General features: G+C 42.3%; 1 protein-coding gene across 3 annotated transcripts in view; it reads right to left on the bottom strand.

Annotated features, from left to right (window-relative positions):
- Window positions 1–26,210, bottom strand: part of DYRK4 (dual specificity tyrosine phosphorylation regulated kinase 4) — a 977,358-nt gene that overhangs the window by 512,021 nt on the left and 439,127 nt on the right. The window lies entirely within an intron of this gene.

The raw sequence follows: 26,210 nt of genomic DNA, 5'->3' as shown, positions 1-26,210 counted from the left end.
CGTAGTGCGGAGGGCGGGGCAGGCAAGAGCCAGACACACACAGGAAGTCGAGCAGGCAGCGTTCTAGCTGCTCACTTCTGAGGGCTATTTAGGCGGCGAGGAGGCAGCAGTCATTGCGGTAAGGGACGACGGTGGCAGCATCTCCTGACCCCGCTTGGCGCCTGCTAGCGATTTAGAGCGGATGCTCTGTAGAATTTATGCTGAATTGTACTATTGTTTTTAAAAGCACAAGTTTTAAAATTGAATACTAATTTTATAAACCACTTTTAAAATACCTCAGCACTTTGCACTTTGCTCTAGCAGCGGATAGCTGTAGGGTTTGAATACTATTTCCTACAGCATTTCACCTGTGTTGCCATCGGCACTCTGCTAAGGGTTACATCGCATTAGGCAGCAGTCTGAGCTCGATATTCCAGCCTGCCCGCCCCGGTCCGACTCGGTAGCCAATACCGTAGTGCGGAGGGCGGGGCAGGCAAGAGCCCGACACACACAGGAAGTCGAGCAGGCAGCGTTCTAGCTGCTCACTTCTGAGGGCTATTTAGGCGGCGAGGAGGCAGCAGTCATTGCGGTAAGGGACGACGGTGGCAGCATCTCCTGACCCCGCTTGGCGCCTGCTAGCGATTTAGAGCGGATGCTCTGTAGAATTTATGCTGAATTGTACTATTGTTTTTAAAAGCACAAGTTTTAAAATTGAATACTAATTTTATAAACCACTTTTAAAATACCTCAGCACTTTGCACTTTGCTCTAGCAGCGGATAGCTGTAGGGTTTGAATACTATTTCCTACAGCATTTCACCTGTGTTGCCATCGGCACTCTGCTAAGGGTTACATCGCATTAGGCAGCAGTCTGAGCTCGATATTCCAGCCTGCCCGCCCCGGTCCGACTCGGTAGCCAATACCGTAGTGCGGAGGGCGGGGCAGGCAAGAGCCAGACACACACAGGAAGTCGAGCAGGCAGCGTTCTAGCTGCTCACTTCTGAGGGCTATTTAGGCGGCGAGGAGGCAGCAGTCATTGCGGTAAGGGACGACGGTGGCAGCATCTCCTGACCCCGCTTGGCGCCTGCTAGCGATTTAGAGCGGATGCTCTGTAGAATTTATGCTGAATTGTACTATTGTTTTTAAAAGCACAAGTTTTAAAATTGAATACTAATTTTATAAACCACTTTTAAAATACCTCAGCACTTTGCACTTTGCTCTAGCAGCGGATAGCTGTAGGGTTTGAATACTATTTCCTACAGCATTTCACCTGTGTTGCCATCGGCACTCTGCTAAGGGTTACATCGCATTAGGCAGCAGTCTGAGCTCGATATTCCAGCCTGCCCGCCCCGGTCCGACTCGGTAGCCAATACCGTAGTGCGGAGGGCGGGGCAGGCAAGAGCCAGACACACACAGGAAGTCGAGCAGGCAGCGTTCTAGCTGCTCACTTCTGAGGGCTATTTAGGCGGCGAGGAGGCAGCAGTCATTGCGGTAAGGGACGACGGTGGCAGCATCTCCTGACCCCGCTTGGCGCCTGCTAGCAATTTAGAGCGGATGCTCTGTAGAATTTATGCTGAATTGTACTATTGTTTTTAAAAGCACAAGTTTTAAAATTGAATACTAATTTTATAAACCACTTTTAAAATACCTCAGCACTTTGCACTTTGCTCTAGCAGCGGATAGCTGTAGGGTTTGAATACTATTTCCTACAGCATTTCACCTGTGTTGCCATCGGCACTCTGCTAAGGGTTACATCGCATTAGGCAGCAGTCTGAGCTCGATATTCCAGCCTGCCCGCCCCGGTCCGACTCGGTAGCCAATACCGTAGTGCGGAGGGCGGGGCAGGCAAGAGCCAGACACACACAGGAAGTCGAGCAGGCAGCGTTCTAGCTGCTCACTTCTGAGGGCTATTTAGGCGGCGAGGAGGCAGCAGTCATTGCGGTAAGGGACGACGGTGGCAGCATCTCCTGACCCCGCTTGGCGCCTGCTAGCGATTTAGAGCGGATGCTCTGTAGAATTTATGCTGAATTGTACTATTGTTTTTAAAAGCACAAGTTTTAAAATTGAATACTAATTTTATAAACCACTTTTAAAATACCTCAGCACTTTGCACTTTGCTCTAGCAGCGGATAGCTGTAGGGTTTGAATACTATTTCCTACAGCATTTCACCTGTGTTGCCATCGGCACTCTGCTAAGGGTTACATCGCATTAGGCAGCAGTCTGAGCTCGATATTCCAGCCTGCCCGCCCCGGTCCGACTCGGTAGCCAATACCGTAGTGCGGAGGGCGGGGCAGGCAAGAGCCAGACACACACAGGAAGTCGAGCAGGCAGCGTTCTAGCTGCTCACTTCTGAGGGCTATTTAGCCCCTCGTCGGATCTGGCGCGCAGCGACTGCGCGCAGCGGGGCGCCCTTGACGGCGCCTAAGACAAGCCAAAGACCTGCCCGTCTGCGCCCGTCCGCGCCAGGACCGCGCCAGGAGCCAGGGGCTATGTCCAGATATCCAGCTTTACAGAGTCCCATCAGGTATTCCGCCGCAAACCTCCTGGCCTTGCAACCAGCCCAGTCACTATGCCGTGAAAATGAGAATTGGACTTATCCCGAAGGCCCTTTCTCTTGCAAACTATGTCATTACCAAGCCAATATCCGACCCCATACAGACCTCAGCATTTCTAAAGCTAGTAAATTTAAAAACACACTTCAATGTTCACTGCTTAACGTCCGGTCCCTGCCTAAGAACCAAGTTCAGATATGGGATCTTCTTCACTCATCCCAGCCAGATCTATGTTTCCTGACGGAAACATGGCTCAAACCCCATACAACTCCAGCCATTACGATCGCTATCCCTTCAGGATACAAGCTTTTAAATATGGACCGACCAGTTAAGATAGGTGACGGATTAGCGATCATTCATAAGGAACACCTGAAAGTCACCATTATAGAGAAACAATGCAGCCCCAGTCTAGAATTTATGTCTTTTAGGATCAATATCTCTTCCAAATTAACCATGAAAGGGGCTCTTATATACGGCCCACCGGGACCCAATGCTGGGTTCTCCCTCTCTCTCATGGAACTACTGGCACCCTACATTAGAGCTAAGGAAGACTTTATCCTTCTAGGCGACTTCAACACTCATGTAGACAAACCAGAACTAAGTGAAACCAAAGCCTTGCTCGCAGATATGTCTGCTCTAGGGCTCCAACTTCACAACTCCGATCCCACCCATGAAGGGGGACATCTACTAGACTTACTTTTCTCTAACTGCCCCACCCTGTCCGGAATAGTCACTTCGCAATTGGACTGGACAGATCACCATTTATTAGAATTTGATCTCCCAATAGCAAACAAACTGCCATCCCATAAAACTCTTCCCCCCATATGGCGACGTCAGTGGCATAAAGTTACCGCAGAAGGACTACAGAAGGTCTGGGAAAAACCCTTATCCCTCGCATCTGATAATGTAGAAGATACTCTATCCAGTTTCAAGGATTCTCTTCTGAAGGCTATAGATAAAGTAGCCCCGCTAAAGCTTCACAAACAATTCCCCACTCACAAAAAGGAAAAATGGTACACAGACACCTTAAGAAGTGAGAAGCAAGGGTGTAGAAGGCTGGAGAAGAAGTGGAGGAGGTCGCACCTCCTAGATGTCAAGAGTGCCTATCTAAAAGTACAATCCAAATATTACAAAAACATCAAAACAGCGCGCAAGCTTAGCCTGGCCCAGCAAATATCAGAGGCTGGCAACTCATCAAAGGAATTATATAAGATACTCGAATCCTTTGTGAAACCCACAGCATGTGTTAGCTTGGACGATTTCTCACTGCCTCTTTGTGAAGAGATATCTCTGTTTTTCGAGAATAAAATCAACCTGATCTACGACAAAATCCTGAACAACACTTCTACCAGTACTTGCAGCCCTGCTCCCAATGTCATCTCCGCTAACACTGCCTTACAACAAAAAACAATATCACTACTCTCCTTTCCCCCAATATCTGACACCGATCTCCACCTTCTAACTAATCATATAAAATCTGGCTCCCCTAACGACCTCATACCCGCAAGAATGATGGCCCCCCTTAACTCCTTCCTAGGCCCACTTCTACAAACCATCATAAATCAATCCCTCAGTGAAGGACGGGTGCCATCTGAGTGGAAACAAGCAGTTGTAAATCCAATTCGGAAAAATACCACACTGCCCTGGTCTGATTTATCGAACCTCAGGCCCATCTCCCTCCTACCCTATCTCGGTAAACTTACCGAGAAGCATGTGAATACTCACCTGTCGAACTACATCGAGGCAGCGGAGGGCCTGGACCCTTCGCAATCTGGTTTCAGGCCCAACCACAGCACTGAATCAGCCCTCCTCTCCGTGACCGATAACATCAGGATGTCACTGGACAGGGGGGAATCTGTGATTCTAGTGCTGTTGGACCTGTCCGCTGCCTTCGACACGGTATCACATGCTCTCCTTCTCGAAAGACTGAGCAGCGTAGGGGTAGGAGGAACAGCTCTATCATGGCTGCACAGCTTCCTTTCCGACCGAACTCAAGGTGTCAGACTGGGCTCCCATTCATCACCATCAAGAGAGCTAACTAAGGGTGTGCCACAGGGCTCGTGTCTCAGCCGCACGTTGTTTAACATTTATGTGGCCCCCTTAGCTAATCTGATAAGATCTTTTGGATTTACTCCTGTATCATACGCTGACGACACCCAGCTGCTATTCCCCTTCCAAACCCTCACTCCGGCAATTCAGTCATCATTTGCAGACGGGATGAGGGCTGTAGCACATTGGATGGCTAAAATTTTTTTACAATGCAATGTATCCAAAACGGAGGTCATGCTGTTTGGAGGGGCAACCCTTCTCTGGTCCCCAGATTGGTGGCCTTTGGAACTAGGCCCCATCCCCTTTCCCAAACAAACAGCAAAAAACCTAGGTGTCAAACTAGACCAGGCGCTCCTGCTTAAAGAGCACACCACGCAAGTAGCGGGTGCTTGCCTCCATGTGGTGGGGCTCCTGAGACGAGCCTTCCCGTTCCTACCCCCTAACCATAGGAAGACTCTCATCCAGACCCTTATCATAAGCAGAATGGATTACTGCAATGGTCTATACATCTCAGCAAATGAAGCACAGCTAGACAAACTTCAGGTTGTCCAAAATACGGCGGCTAGACTGGCCCTCAATGCTCCTCCCAGAACGCCGTCCGGCCCCCTACTTCTCCAACTTCATTGGCTACCCGTAAAGCAGCGCATCAAATTTAAAATCTGTAACGTTATTTACAGATGCCTGTTTAGCACCAGCCCCAGCTATCTAAAAGAAAAATTCCTGCCCTATATCCCTGGCCGCACACTTCGATCCAGCAACCATCTCCTGCTTCAGGTTCCAAAGATTAGAAGGGCCAGACAAGGAGGCCGAGCACTGTCCTACAAAGGACCTATTCTCTGGAGTTCCCTGCCCACTGAACTAAAACAGACTAGGAGCCTAGAACTATTTAGGAAGAAACTGAAAACCTACCTCTTCACCATGCCTTAAATTTATCAGGTCTTCCTCTTCAGCTCTAATCTTTGCAGTAACCCTCTAAATGCTAGCACCAGCGCAGAGATATCCCCTCGGGAATTGATTCATGCGCTTAACAAGCAAATAAATAAATAAATTAAATAAGAATCAGCAAGAGAGAGACTTTAGCTCTGCCCAGATTTTGGTAGTGTGGTGTACATGTTTTGATTGGGCAGAAGTTGTGTCCTTACACAAAAAGGTGCTTACCCCGCCCAGCAGCTGTGATCTTTTAGTTTATTTATATAGGTGTCTAAGCCTAAATTGTCTGGGTCACACATGATATTGTTATACTATTAAAGTGTCTTAAATAACTAGATAACATATTGTGTTTGTCTATCTCTGACAGCAGCACAGATGGGAAGAGGGCAGCTACAATGAATGTATTGCGGTCTTATCACCGTCTCCTGCCATCATTAACTTTAGACTTCAGAGGCCGTATGGGATACCCAGGGCTGCATTAATCTACATGGATTTTAGATGCAGCTTGAAAGTTCAACTGTCACCTGAACAGAGTACTACAGAGAAAAGGGCTTAGGCTTCACCCACATGTGGGTTCCCCTGAGTACAGCATTTGTTTGAGTCTAATGTGTGTGCTATCAGTAAAAATAATGTTTGTATTGTACTTTTTGACTAGTGGTACAGCTTACACTCAATACAAGACTGAGTTGGTTATTGTGGCAAGTCAATGATCAAGGCCTTAGGTCTGATCTGTGTATGCAATGTTCTGATAAAGGCACTAAGCCTGACATTTTCTGTGACATGCATCTATTTAAGTCAATAGACATTTAAGTGTGAATTGTTATTACTCTATATTAAAGTCTATTGTGTGCATGGAATCCCACGGATTTCCATAGGGGTTTTGTGTTGGTTTCTCCGTGTGACAAATTATGGATATAGGTTTGATCTGTCAGAATCATTGTTAGGCTATCTTATGAGAAGCAGTATTTTGCTTAGCCAACTTTAATTTTGTATTTCCTTCTAATTTTATGACAGTGTATGATGATTGCCTTGTGGAAAAGCTTAGGCTTAAAGCTGTAGGCCTGAGTTGGTATGGTAACAAGCTGATTGGTCCACTGGGAACTTTATATCTGGTGCATTGGTCTGGTCTGCCTACTATGAACCATAATTACAAAGGTAGGTTGTGAGAAATCGGATAATTGGTATAGGGGCCAGATGTATCATGTCTATTTCCATTCGCATATGGTCTGATTTGCAGAATCCTGTCATTTGCGAAAGCAAAGAAGCATTTTGGTAGGAATTAATTTCAAACTGCGATTCAGTAACATGTTACTGAATAGCAATTTGGGATTGTGAATACATACTGTTGTGGTATTTTAAAGGGGCTTGTTCAGGGCATCCCTTCCAAATACTGAATTGCAATGGACTGTATTAATGTTTTGCAACCAAATTCCGGTCTGAAAACATTGATAATGTACTGACTATAGACATGAAGTAGAAATGCATTCACAAACAGAAAGGGGTTCCCAAGGAGCCCATTCCTCTTTGTGAAAGTGAACAAATGTTTAATAGGAGGCAATTGTCCACAGAACCACTGCTTCTTCTTAAACAAACAAAAAGGAATCAAATTTTCTTTTTAAACGCAGTTCCCTTTCCTTTAAGGGAAACAACCTGAATTTTTTTTAGAGTCTTCTTTATTGAAAAGCAAGTGTAGACATTGTGATATGCTGACTCCAGCAGGCCACAATTTCTGTGACGGCTATAATTCCTAATGGATCACAAATTGTGACCTACATCATTAATATTCATGAGGTAGTTCACTTTGTGTTATACTCAGAATCCCTAATTTTTAAAAGGGTCACATCATTAATTACGGGGCAATACAGAGTAGCTATTTTGGTACACCCTTCCTCTGAGAGTGGTTAGTGCTTTTGGTGTACTAACATTCCCTCCCTGCTCCCTGCTCCAGGCCCAGGCCTTATTTAAACACAGCTATGCCACTGTGGTACACCAAAGACAAGCGTCCCTCCAGTGCACTCTGGGAGAACAAGGTTCTTGAAATGATGTAATCACAGTTCTAGGTATATGATATCAAAGTTCATTTTTATTCTTTGTAGATGTCCCTAGAGGAAGATTTCAAAGGACTATTCACCATCAATCCACGTTTTGCTTACCAAAGAACTAAGAACATTAAGGAGCTACTGAATCAAAGAAAAGACACTTCCATAACAAACATACAAAGGAACAGTACCTTGCCACAACTGTGGAAACTGTAACGCGATTATTAAAGGGAATGAAATCACACACCCACTAAAAGGGACAAAAATCAAATAGAATGTCAATGGAACGTGTGATAGTACGAATCTGATATACATGCTAAAATGCCCATGTGGCCTTGCATACGTGGGAAAAACAGCATGGTAAATAAAAACGAGACTTTTTGAACATAAAAGCAATATTCGTTTAAAAACTTTGAAATCCACTGTGGCTACTCATTTCAATGAACAAAATCATAATCTCAGTCAACTGAGATTCTGCATCCTAGAAATGGTACCGATACTACCAGGAAGAGACAACAACCAATATTTACTCAGGAGAGAACTTTTTTGGATACACCGATTGTCATTTACACAACCGAAAGGGCTTAATGAACGTTTAGAGTACAGCTGTTATTTATAATTTGATCTCTGTTAAATCACTATGTGATTTATGTATCCTGATTACCTAGTAGATATGTTTTTACACTCCATCTAATCCTTCGTGTATATTTTTGTGATGTACAGTCTTTCATTAAAGAATTTTTATATGATCGTATTCAACTAAATTCATTATATCACCTACACCAGCAAATTCCTGGTTACCCAATTTTTTTTGACCGTTTAACATTTATTTTCTGTCCTTCGCACACCGTGTTCGGGATCATAAAGTTCATTTAGTTAAACTAAAAAAGATTGCACCGAGCGTTATTTCACTTGACAGGGTTTACACCAATACGAACTGTTCTCTTTTCAAGTTCAGTCACGTGATCGCTCCGAAATCAATCGGGAAGCACGTTAATGATTCGCCAGCCAAAACATTACCGGCATTAACACTGCTATCATTTTACATCGCACCGCGAAATCGACACACGTCCGACTGCCCCAAGATACACGGTAAGCTCATAGGGTTTATCATTTCAGAACCGGACACGGCGCAGTTTGTATCACGTCAGTCGTTTGACCTTTTATATTCATTTCAGGTGACACTTTGCTGATATTGATCAAAACGCGACTTATATTCGTGTGTTCCACGAAACAGGTCAGAACTCACTGCATACCTGAACGAATAGTTTCATTCACCGGGTGTTATCTTCATCTGTAAGCATGCGCATTTAATGGAAGAAACATTCTTTTTATGCATGCACACACGGAGACTTTTGGAAATCACATATCCTTCCTATTCAGATCTTTTGAGTTTCCAAGTCACTTTCTGTCTTTTAATTTTTTCAATCCTCCACCTTTTCACACGAATTCATCACAAATCGCAAGTTTAATTAGCATGCAGCTTGAATGTTCGTCATTTACAAAACTGCAACGCATGAAATGTACAATCTAATTAGATGCTTTACTCTGGTTACTTTTAGAGCCCAAGTTCCCTGATGAAGGGCAAATGGCCGAAATGCATTGGGCGCAAAACAACAATGTAATGTAACATTATGATGGAATAATGTGAAATTTCGACATCTACAAAGAATAAAAATGAACTTTGATATCATATACCTAGAACTGTGATTACATCATTTCAAGAACCTTGTTCTCCCAGAGTGCACTGGAGGGACTCTGCTCCCACGGGAAACAGAGCTCATTTTGTGGTATAATTGACTCCTAGCACAGGGAGTATTACTCCAGCGCACCACCTACCTATCACACCATTGGCAAATTAAGACAATCGAGTGCGGTTTCCACACCCCACAATTTGGACACCAAAGACAAGCCCATCTGCACCCATCCGTGTCCATCTACACTCAAATGGATCCAGGGCCAGAATTTTGGTACTTCCAACTCAGGTAATTTGATATATTCTGCGAGTCAGCTCAAAGTGCTCCCTCCTGCTACCTAAGAAGTATGCCAATCGTTCATGAACTTGACTACTGGTATCATGAGGTTTAGTCATTGCAATTTTCAGTTGTCAACTCAATTTGCTACTTAGGGAACATGTAATAAGACGGATGCTCTTCCTATTAATGTTTCCACTATAAGGCCTCTAGACTTATCAGACCCCAAATCCACCTTCTACCATTTGTTCAAAATGAATTGCCACACCCTGGCTAAACACTTGTTAGATTTATATAACTTTCTACTTGACAACCTGCCAGATGCTGTGTTTCTAACAGAGACTTGGGTCCATGATGCCTCGACTCCAGACATTATTACTGACTAAAATAGACACAAATAGATTACAAAATAGAACATAGCTGTAAAAAAAGACTATCTCCCCATAAAAATGAATGGTAAATATTGTAAAAATGTTATATAAATGTATCCAAAAATTTTACAAAATAATAAACATGTAAAAGATATCAAAATATGTTATTATAAATTGTTTAAAATGTATAAAGTATAAATTACTAGTTTAAAATATATACAATTATTTAATATATCATTGAAAACAGATGATGAAATAATATAAAAAATATGTATATTTAAAAAGTTAAGAAACATTTATTATTGTTAAACAATGAAAAAAAAAGTTGAAAATGTTCAAAATATAATACTACAAATATTAAATTTTAATAGTTTTTATTAAAAAAAAATTGAAAGGAATTTTTAATTCAGTTACCTTTATAGACCTTTTTGTTTTTGACATGCAATAATATAATAAAAAATCTCAAAATATACAATTGATAAAGTTTGAAAAAATAAAAAATAAATACATGTGATGTCTTTATTACATAAAACAATCAAATTATTAATGTTATTGTATACAAACATACAACTAATTATGTTTTTATTACTTTTCCAATAACCAATAGTAGTAATAAAATAACACAAACTATTTCAACAATATACAAAATAAAGCAAAAAAATTGATAGACGCTAAAGGACTGACATTTACTACTTCCACTCCAATCCAACCATACTGGGAGAAGGCGCTGGACACTAAAGGTGTTACATTTACTATTAACACTCTAATGTATACCAATTTGGGGAAAGTGTTGAACACTGAAAGGGTACATTTACTATTCCCATTCAAATATGAACACATTTGGGGCAGTGCTTGAACACTAATTGGGTGACATTTACCCTTCCCACTCCAATCTAAACTAATTTGGGTACAGTGTTGGACACTAACCAGTTAAATTTTCGATTCCCACTCCAATCTAAACTAATTTTGGGTCAGGTGTTAAACACTAAAGGGGGGACATTTACTATTCCCACTCCAATCTAAATTAATTTGGGGGAAGGTGTTGGACACTAATGGGCAGATTTACAAGCCCCTTGCGACACATTTACGGCGCAGTTGCGTCACTTCTGTGACGCAGCGGCAGCGTAAACCATGCGCCATGTTGCAACTTATTTACAACGTGATGCATCTAGGCATATGCGTCATGTTGTAAACCACTGCACAACATGAAACCTGCGTCAGGTTTCATGTGGGCTTTCTGTCGCAGGGTGGGCGTTCTGTTCCAGGAAAGCCTCGTAAAACGGACTCAATGAAATCTACAAGATTTCAATGAGTTAGTTTGAAGACGCTGCTGCGTCAAACCCTTATGCCTGCTTCAAGCAAGCGTTAAGTATGGGCGGCCCCGGTGCATTGCTGGAGTTGCGTCGTGCTTGCGACATGACTACAGCAATGCGCAGCCCTTACGCCACAAGATGCGACACGCATCTGCCTATCCTTGCGCCACGGTGGGCCGCAATGTAAATGCGACGTATCCGTGGTGCGCAAGGATAGGCAGTGTGTCGCATCAATTCTGGCACATCCCTGCTTATTTGCAGAGATGCACCAGGCATTGTAAATATGCCCCTAAAGGGGTGACCTTTACTATTCCCACTCAAATCTAAACCAATTTGGGGAAAGTGCTGTACACTAAAAGGGTTAAAGTTACTTTTCCGACTCGAATCTGAATCAATATGGGGACGGTGTTGGACACTAAAGGGGTTAATTTTAAAATTCACACTTCAATCAAATTATTTGTTCTGAATCAAACTGTGGTGCCTTACATCACATTAAATGACCTGATAATGACTCACAAATACATGGCACAGAGTTAAACCATGTACAATCCATATTCCTGCAGGAATACAACACACAGCCTTATTTTTGAGGACCCACTTTGAATGGGTTATCAGTCACTCATATAATTTAAATGTGGTAGTATAAAGTATAAATACAAATATAGACTTTAGGAGAATCCTGTAATGACAAGGGATAGTCTACCAAAGGTACATTAAAAAATTGTTACATTTCCATTCACTTCCACAGTGAACCTGTCACATTTGTAGGAGGCCATAGGAACATGACATGTGGCCTTACACTCCATGTGGATGTGGGCAATACACAGGTGAAGGATTCAATAATTTATGAATTGGCAATATCAGCCAAACTGTGTCCAAGTGTTTCTGTGAAAGTTAAACGGATGTGGAAAGAACTAGAGTGGCAGAGGATTTGTGCTGCAAGTGGAAATGTAGTGGTCATTCGACCAAGGAAGGCACTTTTTAAATTTGGGAAAATTAATTCTAATATGAAAGAATAGGAAGATATGTCAATGTTTAGAGATCATTTTCAGTTTAGAAAATCTCACTTAAATACCTGAAAATTATAGTATTTAAACACATAATGGTTACAGATTTGTGCAGAAAAGTTGGGTTAGGATAAGCGGCGGCTACTCTGTTAAGGCAGAGGAGCGTCACCCGAAGGTTCTGTCAGGAGTGCATACAGGAAAAATAAAATGATAATAAAACAATTTTATCATCATTTTATTTTTCCTCCCTGTTATTGAGCCAGGTCTTGGAGGTGGGTCCCTTTTAGCAGAGTCAGCAACATGGAAGAGGAGTGGTGGGCACTAAGTATGGTACCGCTTTAGCAGGCCGTCTTAGGACGGCCAAACTGACATGCGCTCTTAGAGCCCAATTATGATTTTGGCGGTCCTGGAACAGATCACCGGGCCACCGCCCCGATCCAACACCACCAAACAGGCCCCCCACCTGCCAGATTATGAGTAAAATTGTGCTATGGTGGGTGGCGGCATGGCAGTTTTGCTGCAGTGCCTTTCAAAGGCTTCTGTGGGAGCCATAGAAAGACAATGTTGCGGGACCACCACAGTGCGTTCCAGCATGGCATGGACTGTTAAGTCCATGCCATGCTGGAACTGGGCATGCATGCACACAAGGGGGCAAAACATGTGCCCCCAGCATGCACCAACATGCATGGGGCAAATGGGTCCCTGCAGGGCCCCCTTTGTTTCCTGACCTCCAGCAGCTGCATGGAGTAAAAACCTCCATGCGACTGCTAGTGGTCAGGAAACTCATAATATGCATGCCGGTGCCATAGCAACACATTCAGCATATTGTGAGGCCCTGTTCCCTGAGCCACCGCCAGAGAATATGGTTCCCTGGGGTTGCATTGGTCAACCACCACATTTTTAATAACCTGCATCACAAACCAGAGATAGTGTTAACCGGTTTCCATTGTCAGAACATGAAAATAGCCATCTTGCTATTTATTCTAAGATCACTGAAAAGTCTTGTTTCAACGTCATTGGAATCACCATTTGTAGAGTCAACATACTGACGGGTGTGTACTGGACAAACTTGTTGAGCCACTTCAGGTCCAGTACAGGTCTGTACCTTATGTCTGTCTTTGGTACTAGAAATATGTTTGAACACACCCCACACCTTCTCTGCCAATCAAGTACAGGATATATGGCACCCTTCTGCTACAAAGTTTGTAATCCTGGAGCAGCGTAATTTTGACTCTATCCTTACATGTCACAAATATGCTAAATAAACATGCACTTAGCAAATGCTCTTTGTGTGCCCTAAGGAAATTCATGTAAAGTGCTACACTTGACATCATTATTAAAGTGTAGAATTAAAGACATTATAAATACTGTGTGCCTTAACTGTTTAGATGATTCAATCGAAACCATTCTCACACTATTAAAATGCATATTAAATATGCACAATTGATTAATTTTAAGTTGTCCTGACTAGGTCTATATTTTTTCTTGCATGGAAACGACAATGGATTTATGAAATGTGTGCACTAATGTTTCACCTCCACATTCAAATGTAGTGCTTAGTCATATTTAAAGACGTGTACCCAAACTTATTTGACCTTGATGAACTTTAACGTTAATCTAATGTAATTATATTTTACATTCATTTATGTTTGAAAGGGTGCACATTTATTAAATGTGCAACATTGGTCAATATTTAAAACTTATCCTGACTAGGCCTATATTTCTTTTTGCATAAACTGCTGTTTTCCATTTTCTTCTGCATGTGTTTTTCCCTGCAGGTATGTTTATTTTCATTTATTTTTTATTTATAGAGTTTTATATAGCGCGGACTTGACCCTTAAGTATCAGAGCGCTTAACAGTTACCTTTGGAATATTTGTGATACAATGCGAATAACTATATATAATTCCTGTACATGATTTTCTTATCAGTTTCAATAAACAGAGTGGCATTACTATATACAAATTCCTGTTCATGACATGATTTTCTTATCAATTTCAACGAAAACAGCAGCATCACTATATATAATATTCCCGTGTATGCCAATCTTATTCGTTTTAGTAAAAGTACCATTATTTCTTTACACATGATTCTGATGTGCTTTCTGTGGAATCTACATCATGAGCGGTTTGTAATTGACGTTTGGGTATTAGTCTTAATGAATTCAAGAGCCGTATGGCCCTATGGAAGGTACTTGCTCATTAGGAAGCTCTTCGCTTCCTTCTTGAAAGTGAATAGATATAACAATGTTCTTTGGGAATAGATACAACAATGTAGTAGTGATAGAGAGAGAGTCAGAGAAGAAGACCTTGACAAGGAACATGGAAAGTCAGAGCATCAACTGAAAGTGTAGATTTAATAATGTTGCAAACAAATGCAGGTATCAGAGAACAGTACTGATCCCATGTGTGACATGGGATATTTGGTGACTGTTGCAGCTTACAACATGAGAATGGAAAAGGACAGTGGAACCCCTGATGATGCAACCAGAGGGGTGTTACTTTTGAGAGCCTGGTGGAAATAACTAGTGTTCACAATAAGTTTAGCCCACTTTCCTTTGGACTTTAAGAAGTTTAGACCTCTATGCTTTCCCTTTGGTTCGTTGCTGAGTGTGGCTTAGGCTCTCCCTCATTTCCCTGACCCAAGAAGACTCTTGACTGAGCTTCTGAAATGCTGACACCTTTGTATACTTTCCCGCATATTCCTATTTTTCTGCATTCTCCTGTTTTTTTAAATCCTTTTAGACTTTAAAGCCATTCCCCTAATTTGGACTTAACTTAGACAATCTTAGACTTCACTCATTTAAAGAAGAGAAAATCAGAAACTCTTCTCTGAGCACTAAATCTTGCTATTGATCTTTTTCATTGCTGAGACTGAACTTCGTCTCTGCCTTCTATTGGTACTCTTAAACTTCTTCAGGAGGTTTGGTTTTCCGGTTGTAATTCTGTATTTTTACAGCATGGTACTGAGATTTGTTTACCTTGACTTGATTGTAACTTGTAATAAACCTTCTTAACTATAAATATTGATTCCTGGTCCTTAATATGTAACCAAATAGGTTGAAATTTGATTGATTTGATGCTTACTCCATTTACCTCTCAGTTGGAGAAGAATAGGTCCACCAGATAACAAATGTCAAAGATCTCTGGATGTTATCAGCGTAGAAGACACTGAGCGTAGTTATCTGCTATGTTGTGGAGCTACTCGTGAGACATTTTCAACAGTGCTACTGAGATAAGGACTTCACCTTTGCCTGGTTGTGAGGTGTGGTCAGTATAGTGAATCTCACTTCACAGGGAGGAACTATATCAATCCGAATGAGACCCTGCTGGTCGAGGTTTCATTTGCAGAGGATTTCAAGATAGGTCGGAAAGAGTTGCTCCAGACTCTTTCTTGGGTGTATGAATATCTTTAATTTCATTAGAGGAGCAGAAAAAGTTAGTTGATGAAATTGCTTGCATTTATATTGTGCTTCAATAGCTGAGAGAACTCGTTCGTTAGATTTGTAAAGGAGGGTTAGCTGCTGCAAGGAGTGAGATTTATGTCACAGGGTGTTGATCTGGTATTGGTCGGTTGGTGTAGAGCCGCCCTGTTGAATTGGTTGGGTACGTCATAGAGAGCTGCCATGGTATTGGTTGTGGTTGCTGAACAGGGAATTGTGGGTGAAGGACCATTTCCTAGTTCAAACGAAAAGTCATTTGTGAATTTTGCATATTTTGATCAAAAATTAAATTCTTTAAAGCACTACAAAGTCTAATGCCAGTAGATGTGACTGTACCTGTTAAAAAGAGGGAGGAGGCACCACCCAAAGATACAGCAGGTCATATTATGGCAATAGAAGTAGGCTTTCATACTTGTATTTAGTTCAAACAATGACATAAGATCACTGAGAATGATGGCCCTTTGACATTTCCTTGTTATGGCACATCTAATTTGAGAATCATCGATCGAACATGTAAGGAGGATGTGTATGACATGAAACCGCCTCCTAGACCTGCACAATACGAAACACTTAATGCTTGGGAACATACTAAGGAGTGCTGTATGTTCCCAAGCATTAAGTGTTTCCTAGCAATCTGTCTCTGCCTAAGAGACAGATTGCTAGGAAGGGTCAAGAAAGCCATACCCACTTGTGTAGATGCTAGATGGGATGCAGAACAGAAAACATGGGGAACTGACATAATTGGAGCTAGATTATACCCTGAACGAGTGAGGAAGAAGGAAAAGGTAAACAAAAGGATAGGAAAAGAAGAAAGTGGCAGATGATACAGAAAAAGTAGCAGTGGACAGTGATAGCAATTCCAAATGAAGATTTTATAACCAAATTATTGTTAAACCGTCCCCCCCATACAACGTGACCCAATCTGGAGGAGTAGGTAATATTGAGACTTTTGATGTGCGTATGGCACCAGTAAATGTAAATTCTGATTCAATGGGAGAGAGTACATGGATGACAGCCCCTCAAAATTCACTTGCTCTGAATGCCCCAGCTGTACGGACCATTCTTGTTACAATTGGTCCTGTAGTCCCTATGTATAAATCTGGATCAACCGGAAATACTACACATGTTTTGGCTGTTCCTTCTGGGATGAATAACTCAGCTAGTAATCCTGTGGGCTTGACAAAGCGAGACCAATTTCTCAATCTCCTGTGGTTCTGACACAAAGGAACAGCCCACGTGCTGCAAGTGCAACCCCTACATCAAATCAGACAGGGTTTGACCCAACTAGAAGGTTTTCCCAAACATTGCCATCCTTTATCATGTCCAACACAAATGTGCTTTCAAATGTTAACTACAGTACCCCAGGACAGACATACCTATGGGTTTGCCAAATTCTGACATGTCTCTTTTGAACTCACCACCTAATGCAAATAGTGGTTCCTTTTGCGGAGATATCATTCTTAATACCCTGGCAGAACAACCTGGTATTACTGCCCCAGAACTTGATGATTGGTTTAAAGGTATAGACACCCTGACCAGTTGTGGGAATCCCAGAACAAACCTCAGAGAAAGAAAAGTCAATAGATGTGGCTAAGAAGAAACTAGATTTAGAAGAAATGATACTTGTAAATCTTGATTTGTCCTATTTAAAAACCTATGGGGATGATGAGCTATTTATTGCTCATGTGTAAAGATACTACTAGACGTGTGGACAAGGTCATGAAAGATTGTCTGGATTTGCTCACAGATATGAAATTGACTTGCAGAAATCCAAAGCTTTACAGAGAAGTTATCATTTGAGCTTTAAGGACAGTGATCTCACTAACAAGCGAAAATCAGGAAAAAAATCACAGATCAAGGAATAAATTGCTTATGTTTGAAAATGGCCTGAGCTGGACAGATGAAAAGGCAGGTAGGCAAAGAAAGTCAGATTAGAGCTGCCTCAATCTCGTACTAAGGAGGAGGATGAGAATGCACATATGCGTCCAATGAGAGAAGTGCCTGGTGGAGGTTATGTCCACATATCTTGGAGCAGGACTGATCGTGCATCATTCACACTTGAGTTTCTGAAATTTAGAGAAAACCGAGTAGAATGGTAAAGACAGGTTGACCGGTTTGTAAAGGTTCTGTTGATTGATTTGAATACCTTTTTGAAATTGTGGTTTCAGGTGGCTTGTGGGTTGAATGCAAAATTGCTGTGGAGTGGCCCAAGAAGGAGCAGATGAGACATACTATATCAACTGCTACGTCAATAGTGGTAATAAAAAAGTATCATCAGGTTATTACATTTTTGTAAACCAAAATATCTCCTAAAGAGATTGCTTGGGTCAAGATTGACAGAACAATTCAAGAGCCCAAAGAAACTATACATGCTTATTATTAGAGACTGCTGCAGGTATTAAGCAGTGTAATGGGACAGAGACGATTGAGACTAAAGATATAGGACATTTTGTGTGAAGGTTCATGCATGGATTGAAACCTGAGATTAAACTGATGACTCAACTGCATTTAATTTGTTGTAAGAGGAAACCAAATAGAGAAACTATTGAGATATGCCAAGTACTGAAGTGACGAATTGAGAGAGAAGTTGATGGCACCAGTTGATGATAGCATAAATGAAAGCTGCATAGTGAAATCAGAATCAGAAGTTTGTAGGGAATGCAGGTTCAATGTAGGTAGTGTATCAACAGGGAGTTCCTGTGTCACAAGCTGCTAATGGATTTGGACCACAAGGTAGAGATTGTGGTATCAAAATTGATCCGAGTATAGGGATTGATTTTGGGACTTTGAAAAAGTCAAATCCATGCCACATTTGCGACAAGTTGGGTTGTTGGATGCTGGTAACATGGCTAATGAGAACCAGGTTTAGAATGGTGGATTTGTGCACTCTCAAGTCAATAATATAGGTCACGCACAGCAAGTGCAGAGGCAGAGAGTACAGAATTTTAACATGCCCCAAGCTCAAGTAATGCAGGTTCCACAAGCCCCAATGCCACAATAAAATGCCAAGGCTTAAAGATTTAACACAAATCAGGATCCCAATGTAAAGACTCATTTCGTTAATCAGGGTACATCTCAGCAGCAATCTAAGACATGAACAGATGAGCATTACAGTTCATACCAGTTGCAATGACGGGCCTGAGAGGGGAGGAGGAACCTTAGACATACACCGGATTAATCTTTTCGTGTATAGTGAGGTGAAATGCCACCCCGTAACATTCTTGATCAATACTGGTGCTAATCCCTCTACTGTGAGAACAGCAGAGGGTTCCAACCTACCCCTCTTGGGAAAACAAACCCAAGTTGTAGGATTTGCAAATAAACAAATGACAAGTCCTGTCTCAGAAGAGGTACCTGTCAAAATAGGGTCCTTTGTGAAGATGCACCAACTTGTGGTGTGTGATTCGAGTTCTGTAAATCTGTTTGGATGAGATCTTTTGAGCAAGCTGAACTATTTTTACTGTACCCCAAATGGCATTAAGTTTCAAACTAATGATTAAAATGTGGCCTTTAAAACTGTCAGTCAGAATCGGAGATATGATTGTACCCCATGTTGACAAAAGATAATTTGCCCACAGAGCTGAGAGACACAGTTTTACCTAAATTCTTTTTAGGGAAAGACATAGGTCTCTTAAAAATGTTGAACCAGTCCGCATAACAGTGAAACCTAATGCTGAGTATCCAAGAACCCCAAAATATAATTTGACCCCTGAAAGGATTGCTGGGATTACTCCTTTGACTGATTTAATTATTCAGCAAGGCATATTGATGGAGATTATGGGACTCCATGTAACTCACCCATTATGGGTTTGCAGAAACCCAATTGCAAGAAGCCGCACAGTGTAAGATTTGAGAATAATTCACGTAATTGCTGTTCCTTGTTCCTTGTTGTCCTGTGGTACCAAATCCAGCTGTGATTTTGTTTCAGATTACATGTGAGGCTTTGTGGCTTTCTGTCATCGACTTATGCCAAGCCTTATTCTCCATACAGTTGCATGGGGACAGCCAGTTCCTCTTTGCATTTTGGTTCAGGAGTCGTGTTTTTGCATGGTGCCCCAAAATGGTATACAGAGAGCTCATCTATCTTTAACCAAATACTTTAAAGGAATCTGGAGTCTTTGGTGATGCCCTATCACTCAGTCCTGGTCCAGTATATTGACAACCTATTGGTGACGTCAAATACACAGGAGGCTTTCAAACAAGACACAATTGCTTTGTTGAACCACTTAGCTGAGAATAGACATAAAGTCCCTGGCTAAACTGCAATATTGTAAGAAGGAGGTCCTGTACCTAAGACATCATATTGGGAAGGGAGCGAGGAAGGTGTCACAAGATACAATCTCAGTGTTTCTAAAAATGAACCAGCGAACCCAGAAAGTCAGGATGTTCTTGGGAATGGTGGGGTACTGTCAACAATGGATTCACAATGTTTGTCTAGTGGCCAAACCTTTACAGAGGCTGACACACAAATATGTGTCAGATCCAGTACCATGCAATGGGATCTGCATGTGTGCTTTCTCAAAGCTGAGAGAAAGTCCAGCACTGGCAACGCCTAATCACTATAAATGTTTTGCTTTATTTTGGAGTGGGATGGAGGGCTACGTTCAATCCGTGCTGACCGAGATGCACGGGAATGCTTGCATATTTTTCAGCTACACTTGACCCACTGGTTGTCTTAAAGTCATAGCCTCTGCAAATGTCAGCATTGAGCTGTGTGGGTTCATTGTTAGAGGTTATCCATTAACTGTTTTTGTTCCTCATTCTGTACACGTACTGTTAACCTGCACCAGAACCCAGTATCTTACCAGTAGCCTCCTTACCAAGTATGAGCAGGTCATACTTGCCATGGAAACATTACTCTTAGGAGATGTACTACTCTTAATCCTGCAACACTCTTGCCTGTGCCTGGGAATTATATCATAGAAGGGTAATTTGAACATGACTGTCTTGATGTTACTGAGCTATGCACCAATACCTGACAAACAAGATGTGCCAGTACCTGAACCAGATTATTTGATGTTTGTTGATGGCTCCTGTTTTCAAAACAATGGAGGAAACCTGGGAGCTGCCTATGCAGTCTGTACTGTCTCAGGGGTGGTTGTAGCCTCCTGCCTTCAATGAATATTTTCTGAACAAATGGCCGAATTTTTTTTTCCCAGAGCACCATGTATTTCAGACCAGCTAAGAGTCGTGATTTTCACAGATAGCCAGTTTAACTTTGGTGTTCTTCATGACTTTGCACAGTTACAACGTGGATTTGTGACCTCTTCAGGGTCCCCAATCTGCAATGGAGAAAGTGTACACAATTTATTGAAAGCGTTACAAATTGCTCAGATTGCGGCCGTGAAGTGCGCTACACACATCAATGGAATCGACTATGTGATACTGGGGAACAGGTATGTGGAAGAATCTGCCAGATATTGTGCCCTGAACACTTGACCTTTAATGGGGAATACCAAAATGAAAGAATAAGCGAGGACAAATTGCAATCCGTTCTTGTCCACAGTTGATTCCTAGGAGGAAGTTAAGAGATTACAGGAAGAAGTGTCAAAAGCAGAACAGCAAGGATTAGAGCTGGTTGTGTCAAAAGAGGTGAGGAAGTTATTTGAGACCTTTGTTGCCAAATAGCTTGTTACCTCCAGTGGCGAGACATTATAATGGACCTGCACATACAGGGAGAGATGATGGCTGAAGGGTTGTGTCACACATGTGTTGGGGTCAGCCACATAATATAGGCAGGAAATCGACAGTAACACTGAGTCACACGGGGAGATCAGGTGGTCCCTTCAATAAGATTGACCTAGACTTTATTAAGATGCCTGCGTGCAATGGGCTGAGAAAAGTCTTATAGTGATTATGTGCATTTTCTCAAGTTGGGTTGAAGCTGCCCAACCAGGATAATTATGATAGCCTCACATTGGCTAAGTTTATACCACACTTCAGGTTACCGACTTTTCTGGAGTCAGACCAAGGAACTCATTTTAATAATGAGGTCCTGAAGATGATGTGCGCAGCATTGCAAATCAAACAGAGGCTACATTTCAGTGAGCGGGAGGCTTCCAGAATTGTGGAACAGGTCAATGGGACTTTGAAATCCAGATTGGCTAAAGTTTGTGCCTCAACCTCACTGAAATGCCCTTTAGCTTTGCCTCTTGTGTTAATGAGTTTGTGTAGCACTCTGGATAGAAGGACAGGATTGTCTCCCCACGTGATAATCAAGGACAGAGCAATGAGATTTCTAGCTGTGCCTGCAACTTGCTTTTGAACATTACAAATGACATGATTCTTGATTACTGCAAAGGACTGGCTAATGTGGTGCGTTCTGTGTCTCATCAGGATACAGAGGCTACAGCCCCACCTGAACAGGAGCAGTGCCTTGACCACAGTCCCAGCGATTGCGTTATGGTGAAGAAGCACATGTGCAGGTTGTGCTTGGAACCTCTGTGGAGAGGCCCCTACCAAGTCATCTTGGCACCACAATAGCTGGGAAGTGCAGAGGTCTCCCCAACTGGGTGCATGCCACCCATACTCACAGAGTCCCTTGTCCTCTTTATAATACAACAGTATATCGTCCTGAATTGCCAGTAGTTACACTGAGAGTGAGAGAGCAGGTTATCTGCTGTTGGAGACCAGAAAGAAGCTGGAACAGCACTTGTTTGGCCTGAGTGAGGTCTGAGAGAATCAACAGTTGCCCAATCTACTAGGAAGAGTACCAAGGCCTGAGCCTGCTGAAGGAGCTTAAGGCTGTCGTTTAGAAGAACATGGAGTGGAGCTATTGAAGTCTCACAAAGTATATATTTTGCCAGGAAGACACTTGAACATTTGTCTTGCTGTTTATGCAGGTGAAAATCGACTGAAAGGACTGTGCTGCTATATTCCACTGAAACGGTCAGGCCTCACAGAACTCATGGATTCTAGCCCTAATACTGGTCGAAGTAGATGCTTATGTGTAGGAGTATTTGTTGTTGTGACATTGGTATTAATTGCTTTGCTTGTAATGTTGAGCTTACCCACACCTTCTCATGTAGAGGAGTTTAGGTGTACAAGTGCCCCTCAACTACCATTTCCTACTGACAGAAGTTTGCCTTCCATAGATGAGAAAGACTTACATATAGATGTATCTAGAGGAGATAATTCATTGAATTTGTATTCTAAATTACTTTATGAATATGTTAACACTAAGGATGCTAGGCATTGATATGTGTGCATGCAATTGCCTGCCTCAGTTGCTGAGGGAATTCATAATCAGCATTTTCCCTTGACACATGGAGTTACCTTTAGTTTATTGTGCAGCTTATTCTGTGCAAAGGGCCATCTTCAATATGAATCCTCAAATTATGACTTAGGGCCTAATTACGACTTTGGCGGTCTTGGAGCGGGGCCACCACTTCGCCACCCTGCTCCAAGACCGCCAAAGACATACTGACTCTGCCTGCAAGGTTGCGATTTAGTCTTTGGTGGGCTGTTTTTTGGCGGTCCTACTGCCGTGCCTATGAAAAGGCACCGCAATGGAAGCTTCAAAGTCAGTTTCTGCATTGCATGGACTGGTGCACTCCATGCAGTGCAGGAGCTGCAGTAAATGCACACAGGGGGGCACAACATGTGCCCCCGGCATGCATCCCATGGCCCTGAGGTAACATGGGGCCCAGTAGGGCCCACTTTGTTTTCTCTCCGCCACAGCCCGCAATGAAAACAGTGGCAGAGAGGAAACTCATAATGTGCTTGGCGGTGTTGCAGCAGCACTGCAAAGCATACTGCAGCCTCAAGACCACTGTGACACCGACAGGGGTCTATGATCCCTAGCAGTTGTGTCAGCTGCTGCGGTATGACCGCCCAACTTTTAATAAGGCAGTCAGAACGCCGATGTGGCTATGGTGGTCATAATTAGGCCCTTAGTCTTTTCAGAAGCTACTGTGTTAAAGCATTTGAATCATCAGCCCAATGCTAAAACCCCAGAGATATTTGGATATTTAATTAGACCTACCATGGCATTAGAGATTCCTATGTGCATAGACATCATTTAACTTGTTCTTTAACAGGTGTAGAGAAGAAACCCATAGATTCAGTAGAAGACAGATGAAGTAATTTATATTGGCTATAGCAGTAAATCATGCAAATGTACCTCAATGGGCCAAACAGGGAAGGTGTCTTCATTGGATCATTAGGGCGTTGACACCCCCACCCCTGCTGAGACCTACCACATGCATATACATTAATTAAAAACACCACTGATTTACCACAGCGCAGCATCAGGCTCCTGGGTTGGGGCAGGGCGTGGCAAATCTTCCTTATTGGCAGATAGCAGGAATTAAGTCAAGTGAGCATTTCGGTTTGGACAAGTTTTCTGCTCTAACCAGCCCGACATGCGCACTTTAGGCCTCTTGAACCAGATCTGCTTAGGAGTGAGGAAGAACACAAGCGCAACTCCCCAAGTCTCCTTTGGAGCGCTGTATTTACATGCCCCCACCAATTCTAGGGCTAGTTTCATGTTATTTACTACTAAATATGGCATGAGAGCAACGAAGAAGTTGGTTATATTCATGGCAGTTCATGCTGGCTCAGAAGGCAGAACGGGGGTGGGAGTACTGCAGAACATAGACAATCACTGTGGAGCTTTATTTTTATTTTTATTTTATTTTTCTGTCTCATCAATGAGTAAGTGCCTTCTGTACATACCAAAATGAGTAAGTGCACTTACTCATTTTGATATTCACAGAAGGCCCTTACTCATCAATGAGTAAGTGTCTTCTGTGAATACCAAAATGAGTAAGTGCTTTCTGTGAATACCAAAATGAGTAAGTGCCTTCTGTGAATACCAAAATGGTAGTAAGTTTAGGATTTTGTCTTAAGTTAGTTCTGTGAATTGGGCCCATCCTGCGTGGCTTTTCCTGTCCTTGTAAATACGTCCCCTTTACACGCAGCACTTTACGTGAAAGGGGAGTTCCATGGGTGTTGCTGTGGGTGTTCCCACGAAACACCCATGGAACCAGACACATTTCCAGATTTAGGAGGAATTGTAAATCTGGAAATGTGTCTGAATGCTTTGCCTCCCCAGCGGAGGCGTAGGGAGGCGCAACAAGGATAAATTCTTTCATTTCTCCTCGTTTTTTTCTCTTTCAATGCGTGCTGAATTCTACAGCACGCATTGAAAGAGGAAAATGCCTGTAGTTTTTGTGCTGGAAGATGCCCCTTCCTGCACAAAAACAATCTCCCCAAGACGCAGGCATCCTTGCACCTTGGTGCAAGGGTGCCTGCGCCAGTGCATAGCAGCTGTTTGTGCGCCAGCGCAGAGGAGAGCAGAGGAATCTGGCATATTATTGTAAATATGTCACATTCCTGTGCTTTGGGAGTGCTGCAGCGCAGCGCAGCCAAAGGGCTTGCGTTGCAGCGCTGTGGCACTTACTCGTAAATCTGCCTATGTTTGAAAGGATGCACGCAGATTAAATATGCACCATTGATCAATACTTATCCTGAGGAGGCCTATATTTCTTCTTGCGTAAAATGATGTTTTCCATTTTTTGCTCCATGTCTTTTTCCATGCAGGTAGGTTTACATGGTTTGTTAGTTTGAGAATAGATACAACACTGTACTACTGATAGAGAGAGCGCCTGATAAGAAGACCTTGACAAAGAACATGGAGCCAGAGTGTCCAGTGAAAGTGTCTATTTATTAATGTTGCAAACAATGGCAGGTAACGGAGAACTGTAACGATCCCATGTTGGGCATGGGATATTTGGTTAATGTTGCAGCTTGCAACATGAGAACAGAAAGGAAAATGGAGCCCCTTCAGATGCAACAAGGGGGGTGTTACTCTAGAGATCCTGGTGGAAATAACTGGTGTTCACACTGTTTGAGTTTATGCCACTTTCCTTTGGACTTTGAGAGGTTTAGACCTCTGTGCCTTTCCTTTGATTCTTTGCTGAGTGTGGCGTAGGCTCTCACTCATTTCCCTGATCCAGAAAGACTTCTTAAATGCTGATACCTTTCTATACTTTCATGCATATTCATATTTTTCTGCATTCCCCTGATTTTTTAGATCCTTTTAGATTTTAAAACCATTCCCCTAGTTTGGACTTAACTTAGACAATTTTAGACTTCACTCGTGTAAAGAAGAGAAAATCAGAAAGTCTTCTCTGAGCACTAAATCTTGCTATTCATCTTTTTTATTGCTGAAACTGAACTTCTTCTCTGCCTTCTATTGATACGCCTAAACTTCTTCAGGAGGTTTGGTTTTCCGGTTGTTAATCTGTTTCTTTACAACATGGAATTGAGATCTGTTTATCTTACCCTGATTGCTAATTTGTAATAAACCTTCTTAACTATAGTCATAGATTCCTGGTCCCAATTGTGTAACCAAATCGGTGGCACTATTAATTGAAATTTGGTTGATTTGACATTAACTCCCTCTACCTCTTGTAGGTGAAGAAAAAGTCCACCAGATAACAAATGATAAGAGGGTTTCAGAGGAATTTTAAATGGATGCTTAAGAGGGTGACTTGCAAATTCAGTGAAATAACCATTTCCTTATGCATCCACCACCAATTGATCTGCCTCGAT

The sequence above is a fragment of the Lissotriton helveticus genome, chromosome 1_1 (assembly GCF_964261635.1).
Source record: "Lissotriton helveticus chromosome 1_1, aLisHel1.1, whole genome shotgun sequence".
Taxonomy (NCBI): Eukaryota; Metazoa; Chordata; class Amphibia; order Caudata; family Salamandridae; genus Lissotriton; species Lissotriton helveticus.
This window is presented reverse-complemented; position numbering and strand designations above follow the sequence as displayed.